The sequence below is a fragment of the Oncorhynchus gorbuscha genome, unplaced genomic scaffold (genome assembly GCF_021184085.1).
Source record: "Oncorhynchus gorbuscha isolate QuinsamMale2020 ecotype Even-year unplaced genomic scaffold, OgorEven_v1.0 Un_scaffold_573, whole genome shotgun sequence".
Classification (NCBI taxonomy): domain Eukaryota; kingdom Metazoa; phylum Chordata; class Actinopteri; order Salmoniformes; family Salmonidae; genus Oncorhynchus; species Oncorhynchus gorbuscha.
The window spans coordinates 1365-14122 of NW_025745407.1; the positions used below are offsets into that span (position 1 = coordinate 1365).

The 12758-nt window shown below is 44.8% G+C and overlaps 1 pseudogene; it reads left to right on the forward strand.

Moving 5' to 3' along the window:
• Positions 1–10844: 10844 nt before the first annotated feature.
• LOC124018736 overlaps positions 10845–12758 on the forward strand; it is a 130198-nt pseudogene continuing 128284 nt past the window's right edge.

A 12758-nucleotide genomic window follows, 5' to 3' on the forward strand; every position in this document is an offset into this window, starting at 1 on the left:
TGAGAAACAAATTCTTGTTTACAATGACAGCCTACCCCCGGACAACGCTAAATAATTGTGCACCACCCTGTGGGACTCAGCCGGATCACAGCCGGATAAGATACAGCCTAGAATCGAACCAGGGACTGTAGTGACGCCTCTTGCGCTGAGATGCAGTGCCTTAGAGATGCAGTGCCTTAGCCACTTGGGAGCCCTCTGTTCATCACCGCTGACCTTCTACTCCAATGGGTTTTGAGAAGGAGGCTAGGAGAGAGAATGCGAGGAAACGCAATTGAGATTTTCCAATTGACAAAACGACGAGTGTGGCGCCATCTAGCGGTCAAACCGGAGAAGTGTCGCTGTCAAATTAAATGCAGCCTATAGTTCCAGCGCTGGCCACTAGGTGGGAGTGTTTACCATATCTGTGGACTGGCCTCCTGACGTGGCAGATGTAGAGGTTAAGGGGGTAGAGGGTTAGAGTGTAGGGGTTTAGAGAGAAGAGGGTTAAAGTGTAGGTGGTTAGAGTGTAGAGGGTTAAGAGTGTAGAGGGTTAAGAGTGTAGGGGGTTAGAGTGTAGGGGGTTAGAGTGCAGGGGGTTAGAGTGCAGGGGGTTAGAGTGCAGGGGGTTAGAGTGCAGGGGGTCAGAGTGCAGGGGGTCAGAGTGCAGGGGGTTAGAGTGCAGAGGGGTTAGAGTGGTCACATACCTCCACCTACAGTCACATACCTCTATACCTCCACCTACAGTCACATACCTCTATACCTCCACCTACAGTCACATACCTCTATACCTCCACCTACAGTCACATACCTCTATACCTCCACCTACAGTCACATACCTCTATACCTCCACCTACAGTCACATACCTCCACCTACAGTCACATACCTCTATACCTCCACCTACAGTCACATACCTCTATACCTCCACCTACAGTCACATACCTCTATACCTCCACCTACAGTCACATACCTCTATATCTCCACCTACAGTCACATACCTCCACCTACAGTCACATACCTCTATACCTCTTTACCTACAGTCACATACCTCTTTTACTCCACGGGGTGTTGCTCTTCCTAGAGGCAAGCAGGACGTTCATACCAACACTTTCTACAGTCACAACACTTTCTACAGTCACAACACTTTCTACAGTCACAACACTTTCTACAGTCTGAGCCTATTTCTACAGTCTGAAGTCCCTTGTGTTTTCCCCCACGGTGGAGGAATTGTGCGTACCAACTCGGAGTGTGTGTGTGTGTGTGTGTGTGTGTGTGTGTGTGTGTGTGTGTGTGTGTGTGTGTGTGTGTGTGTGTGTGTGTGTGTGTGTGTGTGTGTGTGTGTGTGTGTGTGTGTGTGTCCCGCTGACCATATCGTTTTAGTGTCTGTGATTTTCTTGCCAAGACATATTCTCATAGCACTACACCAGGTGACTCTAGTGTGTGTGTGTGTGTACTCTAGTCTACTCTCGGGTGGTGTGTGTGTGTGTGTACTCTAGTCTACTCTAGGGTGGTGTGTGTGTATATGTGTACTCTAGTCTACTCTCGGGTGGTGTGTGTGTGTGTGTGTACTCTAGTCTACTCTAGGGTGGTGTGTGTGTGTGTACTCTAGTCTACTCTAGGGTGGTGTGTGTGTATGTGTACTCTAGTCTACTCTAGGGTGGTGTGTATGTGTACTCTAGTCTACTCTAGGGTGGTGTGTGTGTGTACTCTAGTCTACTCTAGGGTGGTGTGTGTGTGTGTGTGTACTCTAGTCTACTCTAGGGTGGTGTGTGTGTGTGTACTCTAGTCTACTCTAGGGTGGTGTGTGTGTATGTGTACTCTAGTCTACTCTAGGGTGGTGTGTGTGTGTACTCTAGTCTACTCTAGGGTGGTGTGTGTGTGTGTGTATGTGTACTCTAGTCTACTCTAGGGTGGTGTGTGTGTATGTGTACTCTAGTCTACTCTAGGGTGGTGTGTGTGTGTACTCTAGTCTACTCTAGGGTGGTGTGTGTGTGTGTGTGTGTATGTGTACTCTAGTCTACTCTAGGGTGGTGTGTGTGTGTACTCTAGTCTACTCTAGGGTGGTGTGTGTGTGTGTGTGTGTACTCTAGTCTACTCTAGGGTGGTGTGTGTGTGTACTCTAGTCTACTCTAGGGTGGTGTGTGTGTGTGTGTGTGTACTCTAGTCTACTCTAGGGTGGTGTGTGTGTGTACTCTAGTCTACTCTAGGGTGGTGTGTGTGTGTGTGTCCCGCTGACCATATCGTTTTAGTGTCTGTGATTTTCTTGCCAAGACATATTCTCATAGCACTACACCAGGTGACTCTAGTGTGTGTGTGTGTGTGTGTGTACTCTAGTCTACTCTCGGGTGGTGTGTGTGTGTGTGTACTCTAGTCTACTCTAGGGTGGTGTGTGTGTATATGTGTACTCTAGTCTACTCTCGGGTGGTGTGTGTGTGTGTGTGTACTCTAGTCTACTCTAGGGTGGTGTGTGTGTGTGTACTCTAGTCTACTCTAGGGTGGTGTGTGTGTATGTGTACTCTAGTCTACTCTAGGGTGGTGTGTATGTGTACTCTAGTCTACTCTAGGGTGGTGTGTGTGTGTACTCTAGTCTACTCTAGGGTGGTGTGTGTGTGTGTGTGTACTCTAGTCTACTCTAGGGTGGTGTGTGTGTGTGTACTCTAGTCTACTCTAGGGTGGTGTGTGTGTATGTGTACTCTAGTCTACTCTAGGGTGGTGTGTGTGTGTACTCTAGTCTACTCTAGGGTGGTGTGTGTGTGTGTGTATGTGTACTCTAGTCTACTCTAGGGTGGTGTGTGTGTATGTGTACTCTAGTCTACTCTAGGGTGGTGTGTGTGTGTACTCTAGTCTACTCTAGGGTGGTGTGTGTGTGTGTGTATGTGTACTCTAGTCTACTCTAGGGTGGTGTGTGTGTGTGTACTCTAGTCTACTCTAGGGTGGTGTGTGTGTATGTGTACTCTAGTCTACTCTAGGGTGGTGTGTGTGTGTACTCTAGTCTACTCTAGGGTGGTGTGTGTGTGTGTGTATGTGTACTCTAGTCTACTCTAGGGTGGTGTGTGTGTGTACTCTAGTCTACTCTAGGGTGGTGTGTGTGTGTGTGTGTGTACTCTAGTCTACTCTAGGGTGGTGTGTGTGTGTACTCTAGTCTACTCTAGGGTGGTGTGTGTGTGTGTGTGTGTGTGTACTCTAGTCTACTCTAGGGTGGTGTGTGTGTGTACTCTAGTCTACTCTAGGGTGGTGTGTGTGTGTGTGTGTGTACTCTAGTCTACTCTAGGGTGGTGTGTGTGTGTACTCTAGTCTACTCTAGGGTGGTGTGTGTGTGTGTACTCTAGTCTACTCTAGGGTGGTGTGTGTGTGTACTCTAGTCTACTCTAGGGTGGTGTGTGTGTGTGTACTCTAGTCTACTCTAGGGTGGTGTGTGTGTGTGTACTCTAGTCTACTCTAGGGTGGTGTGTGTGTGTGTACTCTAGTCTACTCTAGGGTGGTGTGTGTGTGTGTGTATGTGTACTCTAGTCTACTCTAGGGTGGTGTGTGTGTGTGTACTCTAGTCTACTCTAGGGTGGTGTGTGTGTATGTGTACTCTAGTCTACTCTAGGGTGGTGTGTGTGTGTACTCTAGTCTACTCTAGGGTGGTGTGTGTGTGTGTGTATGTGTACTCTAGTCTACTCTAGGGTGGTGTGTGTGTGTACTCTAGTCTACTCTAGGGTGGTGTGTGTGTGTGTGTGTGTACTCTAGTCTACTCTAGGGTGGTGTGTGTGTGTACTCTAGTCTACTCTAGGGTGGTGTGTGTGTGTGTGTGTGTACTCTAGTCTACTCTAGGGTGGTGTGTGTGTGTACTCTAGTCTACTCTAGGGTGGTGTGTGTGTGTGTGTGTGTACTCTAGTCTACTCTAGGGTGGTGTGTGTGTGTACTCTAGTCTACTCTAGGGTGGTGTGTGTGTGTGTACTCTAGTCTACTCTAGGGTGGTGTGTGTGTGTACTCTAGTCTACTCTAGGGTGGTGTGTGTGTGTGTACTCTAGTCTACTCTAGGGTGGTGTGTGTGTGTGTACTCTAGTCTACTCTAGGGTGGTGTGTGTGTGTGTACTCTAGTCTACTCTAGGGTGGTGTGTGTGTGTGTACTCTAGTCTACTCTAGGGTGGTGTGTGTGTGTGTGTGTGTACTCTAGTCTACTCTAGGGTGGTGTGTGTGTGTGTGTGTGTGTGTGTGTACTCTAGTCTACTCTCGGGTGGTGTGTGTGTGTGTGTGTGTGTGTGTGTACTCTAGTCTACTCTAGGGTGGTGTGTGTGTGTGTGTGTGTGTGTGTGTGTGTGTGTGTGTACTCTAGTCTACTCTCGGGTGGTGTGTGTGTGTGTGTGTGTGTGTGTGTGTACTCTAGTCTACTCTAGGGTGGTGTGTGTGTGTACTCTAGTCTACTCTAGGGTGGTGTGTGTGTGTGTGTGTACTCTAGTCTACTCTAGGGTGGTGTGTGTGTGTGTGTACTCTAGTCTACTCTAGGGTGGTGTGTGTGTGTGTGTACTCTAGTCTACTCTAGGGTGGTGTGTGTGTGTACTCTAGTCTACTCTAGGGTGGTGTGTGTGTGTGTGTGTGTGTGTGTGTGTGTACTCTAGTCTACTCTAGGGTGGTGTGTGTGTGTACTCTAGTCTACTCTAGGGTGGTGTGTGTGTGTGTACTCTAGTCTACTCTAGGGTGGTGTGTGTGTGTGTACTCTAGTCTACTCTAGGGTGGTGTGTGTGTGTGTACTCTAGTCTACTCTAGGGTGGTGTGTGTGTGTGTGTACTCTAGTCTACTCTAGGGTGGTGTGTGTGTGTGTACTCTAGTCTACTCTAGGGTGGTGTATGTGTACTCTAGTCTACTCTAGGGTGGTGTATGTGTACTCTAGTCTACTCTAGGGTGGTGTGTGTGTGTGTGTGTGTACTCTAGTCTACTCTAGGGTGGTGTGTGTGTGTGTACTCTAGTCTACTCTAGGGTGGTGTGTGTGTGTGTGTGTGTGTACTCTAGTCTACTCTAGGGTGGTGGGTCTAACCGCCTCATAAAGAGACACCCTGTCTCTATGTCTTGGAATGTGTTTCAAAAATATCTCTTGTAGATGAGTAGATACATTTTAATTTTATTTTAAATCCTGATCTCATTGTGGTGAGTCTCTCACCAACTGAAAATCTATTCAAAAATAGTTTAAAAAATAAAATAAAAAGTTCATCTTAATCTCAATTGCTGTTCCTTGTTCCTTTCCAACCTCTCTCTTCGCTTCCATTTTTAAAACCCATTGAATAAGATCACAGTATTTAAAAAGAAAATGTAACCTTTATTTAACTAGGCAAGTCAGTTGAGAAACAAATTCTTGTTTACAATGACAGCCTACCCCCCGGACAACGCTGGGCCAATTGTGCACCACCCTGTGGGACTCAGCCGGATCACAGCCGGATAAGATACAGCCTAGAATCGAACCAGGGACTGTAGTGACGCCTCTTGCGCTGAGATGCAGTGCCTTAGAGATGCAGTGCCTTAGCCACTTGGGAGCCCTCTGTTCATCACCGCTGACCTTCTACTCCAATGGGTTTTGAGAAGGAGGCTAGGAGAGAGAATGCGAGGAAACGCAATTGAGATTTTCCAATTGACAAAACGACGAGTGTGGCGCCATCTAGCGGTCAAACCGGAGAAGTGTCGCTGTCAAATTAAATGCAGCCTATAGTTCCAGCGCTGGCCACTAGGTGGGAGTGTTTACCATATCTGTGGACTGGCCTCCTGACGTGGCAGATGTAGAGGGTTAAGGGGGTAGAGGGTTAGAGTGTAGGGGGTTTAGAGAGAAGAGGGTTAAAGTGTAGGTGGTTAGAGTGTAGAGGGTTAAGAGTGTAGAGGGTTAAGAGTGTAGGGGGTTAAGAGTGTAGGGGGTTAAGAGTGTAGGGGTTAGAGTGCAGGGGTTAGAGTGCAGGGGTTAGAGTGCAGGGGGTCAGAGTGCAGGGGGTCAGAGTGCAGGGGGTCAGAGTGCAGGGGGTCAGAGTGCAGGGGGTCAGAGTGCAGGGGGTTAGAGTGCAGAGGGGTTAGAGTGGTCACATACCTCCACCTACAGTCACATACCTCTATACCTCCACCTACAGTCACATACCTCTATACCTCCACCTACAGTCACATACCTCTATACCTCCACCTACAGTCACATACCTCTATACCTCCACCTACAGTCACATACCTCTATACCTCCACCTACAGTCACATACCTCCACCTACAGTCACATACCTCTATACCTCCACCTACAGTCACATACCTCTATACCTCCACCTACAGTCACATACCTCTATACCTCCACCTACAGTCACATACCTCTATATCTCCACCTACAGTCACATACCTCCACCTACAGTCACATACCTCTATACCTCTTTACCTACAGTCACATACCTCTTTTACTCCACGGGTGTTGCTCTTCCTAGAGGCAAGCAGGACGTTCATACCAACACTTTCTACAGTCACAACACTTTCTACAGTCACAACACTTTCTACAGTCACAACACTTTCTACAGTCTGAGCCTATTTCTACAGTCTGAAGTCCCTTGTGTTTTCCCCCACGGTGGAGGAATTGTGCGTACCAACTCGGAGTGTGTGTGTGTGTGTGTGTGTGTGTGCACGCACGTGAGTGTGTTGTGTTTTTTGTGTGTGTGTGTGTGTTCTGAGTGTGTGTATGTGTGAGTGTTGTGTGTGTCTTTGTGTGTCTTTGTGTGTATATGTGTGTTCTCGGTGTGTGTGTGTTCAGTGTGTGTGTGTGTGTGTGTGTGTGTGTGTGTGTGTGTGTGTGTGTGTGTGTGTGTGTGTGTGTGTGTGTGTGTGTGTGTGTGTGTGTGTGTGTGTGTGTGTGTGTGTGTGTGTGTGTGTGTTCGGTGAGTGTGCTCGGTGTGTGTGTGTTCGGTGAGTGTGTGTGTGTCCTTAAGGTATCCCTCCATACCTCAGAAGGCTCCCTGAGTAACATACCTCACATTCCTGGCAACAGTGGCTCTGTTCCATTAGCCTGTTTTATAGAGGGTCTTCAGAGATGTTTTCACTAGCCTGTTTTATAGAGGGTCTTCAGAGATGTTTTCACTAGCCTGTTTTATAGAGGGTCTTCAGAGATGTTTTCACTAGCCTGTTTCATAGAGGGTCTTCAGAGATGTCTTCACTAGCCTGTTTTATAGAGGAGAGGGTCTTCAGAGATGTTTTCACTAGCCTGTTATATAGAGGAGAGGGTCTTCAGAGATGTTTTCACTAGCCTGTTTTATAGAGGAGAGGGTCCTCAGAGATGTTTTCACTAGTCTGTTTTATAGAGGGTCTTCAGAGATGTCTTCACTAGCCTGTTATATAGAGGAGAGGGTCCTCAGAGATGTCTTCACTAGCCTGTTTCATAGAGGGTCTTCAGAGATGTTTTCACTAGTCTGTTATATAGAGGGTCTTCAGAGATGTCTTCACTAGCCTGTTTCATAGAGGGTCCTCAGAGATGTTTTCACTAGCCTGTTTTATAGAGGAGAGGGTCCTCAGAGATGTTTTCACTAGCCTGTTTTATAGAGGGTCTTCAGAGATGTGTTCACTAGTCTGTTTTATAGAGGGTCTTCAGATGTGTTCACTAGTCTGTTTCATAGAGGGTCTTCAGATGTGTTCACTAGTCTGTTTTATAGAGGGTCTTCAGAGCTGTTTTCACTAGCCTGTTTTATAGAGGGTCTTCAGAGATGTGTTCACTAGTCTGTTTTACAGAGGGTCTTCAGAGATGTCTTCACTAGCCTGTTTTACAGAGGGTCTTCAGAGATGTTTTCACTAGTCTGTTATATAGAGGGTCTTCAGAGATGTTTTCACTAGCCTGTTTTATAGAGGAGAGGGTCCTCAGAGATGTCTTCACTAGCCTGTTTTATAGAGGAGAGGGTCCTCAGAGATGTCTTCACTAGCCTGTTTTATAGAGGAGAGGGTCCTCAGAGATGTTTTCACTAGCCTGTTTTATAGAGGAGAGGGTCTTCAGAGATGTTTTCACTAGCCTGTTTTATAGAGGAGAGGGTCCTCAGAGATGTTTTCACTAGCCTGTTTTATAGAGGAGAGGGTCTTCAGAGATGTCTTCACTAGCCTGTTTTATAGAGGAGAGGGTCCTCAGAGATGTTTTCACTAGCCTGTTTTATAGAGGAGAGGGTCTTCAGAGATGTCTTCACTAGCCTGTTATATAGAGGAGAGGGTCCTCAGAGATGTTTTCACTAGCCTGTTTTATAGAGGGTCTTCAGAGATGTCTTCACTAGCCTGTTTTATAGAGGTTCTTCAGAGATGTGTTGACTAGCCTGTTTTATAGAGGAGAGGGTCTTCAGAGATGTGTTCACTAGTCTGTTATATAGAGGGTCTTCAGAGCTGTTTTCACTAGCCTGTTTTATAGAGGGTCTTCAGAGATGTCTTCACTAGCCTGTTTTATAGAGGGTCTTCAGAGATGTCTTCACTAGCCTGTTTTATAGAGGGTCTTCAGAGCTGTTTTCACTAGTCTGTTTTACATTGAGATGAATTGACAGTGAGTTTGTGTGTTTGAAGTCAAAGTGAACTTTAAAGACATGATTCTAAAATAGTTTCAATTGTTTGTAAGTTATTTATTAACTGTAAAAATGTCAAATAATTAAATGTTATTTTGCGATGACTAAACCTGCATCCCAAATGGAACAATAAACCCTATTCTCTATGGGCCCTGTGGTCTAAAGTAGTGCACCCTATTCCCTATGGGCCCTGTGGTCTAAAGTAGTGCATCATATTCTCTATGGGCCCTGTGGTCTAAAGTAGTGCACCCTATTCCCTATGGGCCCTGTGGTCTAAAGTAGTGCATCATATTCTCTATGGGGCCTGTGGTCTAAAGTAGTGCACCCTATTCCCTATGGGCCCTGTGGTCTAAAGTAGTGCATCATATTCTCTATGGGGCCTGTGGTCTAAAGTAGTACATCATATTCTCTATGGGGCCTGTGGTCTAAAGTAGTGCACCCTATTCCCTATGGGCCCTGTGGTCTAAAGTAGTGCATCATATTCTCTATGGGGCCTGTGGTCTAAAGTAGTGCACCCTATTCCCTATGGGCCCTGTGGTCTAAAGTAGTGCATCATATTCCCTATGGGCCCTGTGGTCTAAAGTAGTGCACCCTATTCCCTATGGGCCCTGGTCTAAAGTAGTGCATCCTATTCCCTATGGGCCCTGTGGTCTAAAGTAGTGCACCCTATTCCCTATGGGCCCTGTGGTCTAAAGTAGTGCACCCTATTCCCTATGGGCCCTGTGGTCTAAAGTAGTGCACTTTATTAGACCAACAAGGTATCACGGTTCCACTTCAGAGTCAAACGTTTCAGATGGGGGAGGGAGGATGAACGTTTATGTGTGAAGTGAAAGTAAACATAGATTTAAGTTTTAGTCATTAAATACCGAGTGTTTAAAACTTCTTCGGGAGGGTTGAGCTAACGTAGGCTAATGCGATTAGCATGAGGTTGAGCTAACGTAGGCTAATGCGATTAGCATGAGGTTGAGCTAACGTAGGCTAATGCGATTAGCATGAGGTTGAGCTAACGTGGGCTAATGCGATTAGCATGAGGTTGAGCTAACGTGGGCTAATGCGATTAGCATGAGGTTGAGCTAACGTGGGCTAATGCGATTAGCATGAGGTTGAGCTAACGTAGGCTAATGCGATTAGCATGAGGTTGAGCTAACGTGGGCTAATGCGATTAGCATGAGGTTGAGCTAACGTGGGCTAATGCGATTAGCATGAGGTTGAGCTAACGTAGGCTAATGCGATTAGCATGAGGTTGAGCTAACGTAGGCTAATGCGATTAGCATGAGGTTGAGCTAACGTGGGCTAATGCGATTAGCATGAGGTTGAGCTAACGTAGGCTAATGCGATTAGCATGAGATTGAGCTAACGTGGGCTAATGCGATTAGCATGAGGTTGTAAGTAACATGAAAAACAAAGAGGCTAAAAGTTAGTTTTTATTTAATATTTTATTGAACCTGGCTGGTACTGGCATTGGGGGATGCAGGGACAGACTGTCATTGTGGCTTTCCATTTTAAGTTTCGCTGTCTCCTGGACAACCTCTCTGGCACTAAATACACTGCCAAGACTCTTGAGACACACACACACACACATGCACACACACACACACAAACACAGACCTGAAATTCCTCAGACAGCTTCCAGTAATAGGAGACTCTTCTCTCTGAAGTCACAAACTATAAACCAAGAGGTCTTTACATTTAATCCACAAGTTCAACACACACGGCAGGACATGTTCCTCTTTTGTCTTCCCGCCAACACACACAAACACACACACACACACACACACACACACACACACACACACACACACACACACACACACACACACACACACACACACACACACACACACACACACACACACACACACACACACACACACACACACACACACCATGCACACACACACACACAAACACAGACCTGAAATTCCTCAGACAGCTTCCAGTAATAGGAGACTCTTCTCTCTGACGTCACAAACTATAAACCAAGAGGTCTTTACATTTAATCCACAAGTTCAACACACACGGCAGGACATGTTCCTCTTTTGTCTTCCTGCCAACACACACACACACACACCCTGGATGTCTTCTGTAATATGATCTACTGGAAGAGTATTCTCCTGATTTTCCTGGCTGTGGGGTTCAAGGATACAGACAGGGAGAGGAGAAAACGTTTTTCAACTGTGGGAGGTAGGAGAGAGAGAGGAGAGGGAGAGAGACTGGGAGAGAGACGGAGAGAGAGGAGAGGGAGAGAGGGGGGAGAGAGAGAATACGTTTTCAACTGTGGAAGGTAGGAGAGAGAGAGGAGAGGGAGAGAGACTGGGAGAGAGAGAGGAGAGGGAGAGAGACTGGGAGAGAGACATAGAGAGAGAGACAGAGAGACAGAGAGACAGAGAGACAGAGAGACAGAGAGAGAGAGAGAGAGAGAGAGAGAGAGAGAGAGAGAGAGAGATTGAATCTGTGGTAGTGTAATTACAGAGTGTATAGCAGACCTGCTCCACTCCGTACCAAGCCTGCCACATCACTATGGACACAACGGAATATAAGACGTCCTTAACCGTTGTTACCCTCTTCAGCGTCCTGTCGATATGCTGGTGTGCCCCTCAACGGTTCTGCCAGCCTGGAGACCACAATTCGGGTACAGTACCACTTTTATTCATTCATCATCTGCATGGCTGGTTACGCATCATGGAGCTATTGAAGTAAGCTACAGCATAGCGGTCCATCCAGATTAGCTACTCAGTGCTTCTACATCTGCATGGCTGCTTGGGGTTTCAGGCTTTGGGTTTCTGTATAGAAACGTTAAGGTGCACTGTCCCTTTAAAAATATAACATTTACTCAAACTCAGTATGAGTATTTCAAGTCAGGTTACTGGTATTTCAAGTCAGGTTACTGGTATTTCAAGTCAGGTTACTGGTATTTCAAGTCAGGTTACTGGTATTTCAAGTCAGGTTACTGGTATTTCAAGTCAGGTTACTGGTATTTCAAGTCAGGTAACTGGTATTTCAAGTCAGATTACTGGTATTATAAGTCAGATTACCGGTATTATAAATCAGATTACTGGTATTATAAGTCAGGTTACTGGTATTATAAATCAGATTACTGGTATTATAAGTCAGGTTACTGGTATTATAAATCAGATTACTGGTATTATAAGTCAGGTTACTGGTATTATAAATCAGATTACTGGTATTATAAGTCAGGTTACTGGTATTATAAATCAGATTACTGGTATTATAAATCAGGTTACTGGTATTATAAATCAGATTACTGGTATTATAAGTCAGGTTACTGGTATTATAAATCAGATTACTGGTATTATAAGTCAGGTTACTGGTATTATAAATCAGATTACTGGTATTATAAGTCAGGTTACTGGTATTATAAGTCAGGTTACTGGTATTATAAGTCAGGTTACTGGTATTATAAGTCAGGTTACTGGTATTATAAATCAGATTACTGGTATTATAAGTCAGGTTACTGGTATTATAAATCAGGTTACTGGTATTATAAATCAGGTTACTGGTATTATAAGTCAGGTTACCGGTATTATAAGTCAGATTACTGGTATTATAAGTCAGGTTACTGGTATTATAAGTCAGGTTACTGGTATTATAAGTCAGGTTACTGGTATTATAAGTCAGGTTACTGGTATTATAAATCAGATTACTGGTATTATAAGTCAGGTTACTGGTATTATAAGTCAGATTACTGGTATTATAAATCAGATTACCGGTATTATAAATCAGATTACTGGTATTTCAAGTCAGATTACCGGTATTATAAATCAGATTACTGGTATTTCAAGTCAGATTACCGGTATTATAAATCAGATTACTGGTATTATAAGTCAGGTTACTGGTATTATAAGTCAGGTTACTGGTATTATAAATCAGATTACTGGTATTATAAATCAGATTACTGGTATTATAAATCAGATTACTGGTATTATAAGTCAGGTTACTGGTATTATAAGTCAGGTTACTGGTATTATAAGTCAGGTTACTGGTATTATAAATCAGATTACTGGTATTATAAATCAGATTACTGGTATTATAAATCAGATTACTGGTATTATAAATCAGGTTACTGGTATTATAAGTCAGGTTACTGGTATTATAAATCAGATTACTGGTATTATAAATCAGGTTACTGGTATTATAAATCAGATTACTGGTATTATAAATCAGATTACTGGTATTATAAATCAGGTTACTGGTATTTTAGTCAGGTTAATAGTATTATAAATCAGATTACTGGTATTAT